A 6,000-nucleotide genomic window follows, 5' to 3' on the forward strand; every position below is an offset into this window, starting at 1 on the left:
AGTCTCTTATAAGGTTAAGGAAGTAGTGTGATAAATTCTGCTGTTTTGTATAAGAACTATGTATGAGGGGCACCTGGGTGGCTCTGTTGGTTAAGCATGTGACCTACTCAGGTCATGATCTCACAGTTCATGAGTTTGAGCCCAACATTGGGCTTTGCACTGACAATGCAGAGCCTGCTTGGGATTCTCTTTCTCCCTCTTTCTCTGCCCCTCCCCCACCTGTGTTTTCTCTCTCTCTCAAAATAAATAAATAAACTTAAAAAAAAGAACACATGAAATAGAAATCATGTCAAGCCTGTCAGAAAATCATACTTCTATATTCAAATTTTATTTTTTTTTCAACGTTTATTTTATTTATTTTTGGGACAGAGAGAGACAGAGCATGAACGGGGGAGGGGCAGAGAGAGAGGGAGACACAGAATCGGAAACAGGCTCCAGGCTCTGAGCCATCAGCCCAGAGCCTGACGCAGGGCTCGAACTCCCGGACCGCGAGATCGTGACCTGGCTGAAGTCGGACGCTTAACCGACTGTGCCACCCAGGCGCCCCTATATTCAAATTTTAAATACTCACATGAATGCATAGCCAAATATCAGTTTACAATTCCGGTCAGTAGTGTTCAAAGAGTTCAGAGAAATATGAATATAGTTTCATGCCAAGGGACTCGAAAGATGAATAAAGATAAAAAATAATGGAGAGCTAAAAAAAATGTGATTTATAATTTAAAATAATTTTAGTGAGGAAAGCAAGAGTCATGGGATGTTACTGGTGTGCAACTCTGTGTATCATCCATACCCAAAAAGCATATAAACACAGGAGATCAGATAGAGTTTATAACCAAAGATAAGTTCAAATGAGTAGCACATTTGTGACAGCAATGCTAAATCTAGGGCCCCAAATCTTAATCTTCACAGGAAAATGATCAGGGAAAATGGGCTTGGGACGTGGACAAAATTTAGGATAAGAAGAAGGGTAAGTCTACTTCCTTTAGGAAAACATATTGCTATGACAAAAAGAAGGAAAGAAGAGAAGTAAGTCTATTTCCTTTAGGAAAACATTGTCATGACAAAAAGAAGGAAAATCCCAAATTACTTAATTCTTTGTTGCTTCACTGTGATTTTTTTAAAGAAAAAGTTAATCTTTCTACAAGAGAAAGTGTAGTTTATACACGTTTAAGAACTAAATGAAGAAGTCCACTCAAATGGGAAAAGGGATAGACATAATGAAGAATGAGGAAATTGAAAGATATTTAAGTTGGAAACCGTAAAATTTGAGAATGACATTATAGTTGTTTTCAACATTTTGCAGGTCAGGCATGCAAAAATTTAGTCTATGTATTCATAATAAGCTACATGATATAACCGACTGCCATGTAGACACGTTTTCCACAGTGTAAATGGCAGCAATTTAATAACATCGGAAAGGATATCACTAAACAAGTAAGACTTCTTTCATCAAACGTCGACTTTCACCAGACTGCTCAACAGGCAGAAAAGGATTCCTTCCATGGAAGATGCCTGTTAAGATCCTTTTCATTTCTGTGTATTTGAGGAAATTTTGAAGTTAGATGATATCACAGTGACAAGTCAGTCTGGGAAACACAACTAGAGGCAATAGTTTAACTAGACGCAGAGGTCAAGCACATGGAACTGAATGAGAGTCTAGATAACCAATCTTCGATTCCAGTTTTCAGAACTGTGTAGCAGAAAGACAGACATACAATGGGAAGTCCAAGAGAACCCAATGACTTAAAGAACTCTTGCTGAATTGGGACATTCAATAGAGAATTCTTGCCTTCTTTCATAGAGACCATGGAACACTATTAGTGTTAATGGCTTTTGGGAAGGAAGCATGAAATGGACTGACAACTATTGGAGACTTATGTTCTTATATTTTCCAACACAGGTTTAATGAAAATTACAATATATTAAGGAACAGAATGAAAGCTTATCAAATAAATACAACCACTTACGGCAAGTTACATACGCTGTACTTAATGCCTAATGAACATAGTTTTATCATATGTAATCCAATACTTAACATTTATTGAGCATTTGTGTATATTAAGCAATTTACATATATCATCTTTTAATTTATATTTTATATTTTCTCTGTGAAGCAGAAATGATTATTATCGTAATTTTAGAAATAAGGAAACTGAGCCTTAAAGAAGTGAAGAACTTGTCCAGGATGGGAGCTGAAAAATGGTATAACCAATAATCTGTAGGTGAGAGTGGTGTGTATTACTAATGTTGCTGAAAATCAAACTAGTCTGAATTGTAGCTCTGGGAAACAAAGAAATAGAAACTGATTCAAGATGGCCCGTGTGCCTTTTGGAAGGTTGGCAATAAACGTGGCACCAAACTCTGGATCCAATCAAATGTTTGGTACTGTCCAACCTCCCATATGGTTGGGAGGTCTGGATCTGTCACAGATGTCGCAGGCAGCTTCCCGCATCACCTGCAAGACATATGTGACATAAATGGGAAAGCAAGATTACTAAAAGTGTGCCCCCAGTTGGGCCTATAACTGTGAAGTGAAGATCAGCAGAGCAGCAAGTATGGGAACTGGGCAAACATGGGGGATGGTTCACTTTAAGCCCTGAGTCAGCTGCTCAACAGTGAGCTGAAATGGGGGCACTAAGAGTAGGCAGGGCTGGCAAAAGAAAAGCTCCAAGGACACATTGAATCACAACTTCTAACAATGTGGCATGGCTGTGCAAACAACATCAGACAGGCCAAACTTACATGCAAAAAAATCAAAGACTGAGTGACTCATTTTGGGCAAATGTGTCTGGCAGCCTAGAAGGAGGAAAGGCAGGGCTGTAAGTACAATATGCTCTACAGACAGAGGAGAGAGTCCCAGCCCAAAGACAGTTTCCATGTGTATAAAGTGTGGAAAATCTGAGACATGCACTGGGCTCTTCAGCCACATTCTCACCCTTAGAAAGTAATCAGCCAGCAGAAAAATCTCCAATTTAAATGACAGCAAAATGTATGCTTGGAATTATCTGACCAAATTGGCAACTGAGACATTCTAGGGACTTAATTTGCACATTGAGTTTTAATAGTATTATATTTGTATAGCAGATTATATAACCAAAAATGTTAATGGAAAAATGATTTTATTTGACTGGGAAATTGGCACCCCAGCTAATTGTCTGAAAAGGAGCCAATTTTAAAATTCAGATGCTGTTTGAATGAACTGTTATTGGCTGAATTAGGATTTATTGTGTAAAATACACAATTTTTAAAAATAGCCTAAGGAAAGAAAAGGGGCTCAATGAACTAGGTTTGTGTACTTCACTGTGTTCTGGGATGGATTTCAGGATGATACAAACAAGACCATTGGGGAAGAATATTGGGGTGGGGTGGGGATGGAAGATGAAAAATGGTCTGAACATGAGATATGAATGTGTACGTGGTCAGAGTAAATAGGAGAATGGCTTGTCATCTGTCTGCCATTTAGCCAGATAGCAAATCTCTATTAAAACATTTAATTACCTTTTATAAATGACTTGGACTTCTATGTGCTTATTTCATATAGATTAGGATTAAGTGCCACACAGATTTTGGAATGACCATATTTTTGGTATGGTATTTGCAGTACTTGAAACATTAAGAAAATCCAAAGTTTGCCATTAATGCTGGTGATGATTTTTCTTATCATGAAATTATTAGCTATCACTGGCCAAAACTAAATAAGAAATAAGATTAAGTGGCAGTTATTTTTATAGGAGAAAGCTCTGCAAATAATAAACTCTTTACTGTTTTAAAAATATTACCTTTCTTAGCCAACTGTAATGAACTTATTATGTTGGCTAAACCACCCCCTTTTCAGAAGAAGCATAGATCTTGTAAGTAATGATTGAAATTGCCCCTTTCATTTATAAGTGTGGAGCCTCTTTTTATTAAATGCCTTCAGGATATGGAAAACATGAGATTTCCCTAGAAAGTCAGGCCTTTTCTTCTTCACCCCACCCCCTACCAGCCCTACTTTTTAAGACAACGTCTTCAAGTTGCCATAGACCAACTGTGAGTGTTAAATGAATATCTTTGACAGGAGCTAAGTCTTTTGGGCATTGAAATAAGGTTTTCCTCCTTTTTTGGCATGTGAAGATTGAGAGTGTGCTTTGACACCAGTAGCAGAGGATGTGAGCAAAGCAACTTTCAGAGCATCAGAAGTGTCAGCAGAAGGAAAAATCAGCACAAGTAGAAAGCATCAAGGTAATTTTCCCACCTATAGTATTCCATAAAGTCACTCAGCTCATTGCCACTCTTGGCTGATGGAGCCTCATTCTCTGTTGTTAAATGCCACATAAACTACCTGTCAGTCTCTAGGGTTGTTCAGTTATCCAGAAAGAAACACAAAGGTGGAAACAAAAGCAGCAATGTATTGAGCTTAAGTAAAATTTAAAAAATAGCATTTCGTACTTCATTTATGTATTGTGGGGGAACTTCCTCTGAATATCACATAGGCAGAATACTTACTCTAATTTAATTTCTTTAAGAGATGAAAACATCCATTTCTGTGTGGGGAAAGGTTTTCTCTTATTTATCTGGTATTTTTATTTTAGATTTGAAATTGAAAACCATGGTTCCATTTCTGCATTTTAAATATACTAATTTCATTGCTAATGTTAATGTTTCTTAAAGCTTTCATTAATATATAAAATACATAAATGAAAGCATACCTATCGTAAGTATAGAATGGTAAATTTTTTCAAACGGCACACATCCATGGTACCCAAATTAAGAAACAGAAAATTACTCATGCTAAGTTTTTCAATAGTTGCATTTTCCAAATGCTTTCATTTCTGTGGCTTTTCAATTCTTGGGGGGAAAAAAGTAACCTCCTTAGAATGGCAACACCTGTACTCAAACATCTATTTGCTCAATATATTCCCTAATAGCATCATCGAATAATTTTCATTAATGTTTAATTCATTGCACATAGCAACCTGTATAACTATAGGAAAGGACATAAATTAGCATTGCAGAGTATGAACATTTGCTACATGGCAAAACTGTTCTTTTTGGCAACCATTTTGCATTTTTAAAGCCACAAGCACCCTGCTTACCAGAACTCCAAACACAGGAGCAGCAAAATGGGAGGAAGGTGCTGTGACTAAATGAAGGAGGGCTGAGGGGTTAAAATCCCTGCTGAATGATTTCACCACTGCTGCCCCATATTCATACTCTCGACAAATGAATGAGGAGAGCCCCATGTGGGATTACAGACTTGCTGGGAATGGATGAGAAACCTTCTGCTCTGCTGGAGTTTGTAAGTAGTTTCTAAGAACTGATTTCTGCACAAGTGAAATTGATTGGATTGTTGTATTTTTCTTCTGGCAAGAAATGTTTTCATCTCTGCATATCCCTCTCCCTGTTCTCTGTGGTTGGCTTGATGACAAAACCTTCTGCAAGACCCAGACACAAGTCATCTCTTCTGTGAAGTCTTCTTGATTACCCTGTCTCAGCTCCTGCCCCTTCTTGGATTATGTGACTTTGTCCTCCTTAACAACTTGCACCTCAGAGCTATCGTAAACTTCCTGTCTCTGCCACTCACACACTCACAAGGTTGTGAGCTTCTAGAGAGCACAGACTATGTCTTTCCAACTTTCTATATTATTGTCCCAGGTTGCTTTACTTATATCCTTCACGGCTTCTAATCTGGATGTAAATGAAATTGAGTTCCAGGTGTGAAAGGCCACTGGCAGAGTTATAGGTGAGGGTGAGACTGCTACAGGGCATCATCACCTAGATTTCTCTAGTGTTATCAGAGTCATTTCTTCAGACTGACCTACTAATTGTTTAGCCAAAAACCCACAGCTGAGCTGAGGAAGAGCAACCACCCTCCCAGACTGTCCTATTAAGAAGCATCATAATGAAAGAAGACAGACAGAATTTGCCATTAAAGTGTCCTCTAAAAAACTTGTGTTCTAGAAAGATAATTGTCTGGATCTTGCAAGAAAAGAGTCAAACAAAAGCCTATGCCCCTTA

This window comes from Leopardus geoffroyi, chromosome B2 (genome assembly GCF_018350155.1).
Source record: "Leopardus geoffroyi isolate Oge1 chromosome B2, O.geoffroyi_Oge1_pat1.0, whole genome shotgun sequence".
Taxonomy (NCBI): Eukaryota; Metazoa; Chordata; class Mammalia; order Carnivora; family Felidae; genus Leopardus; species Leopardus geoffroyi.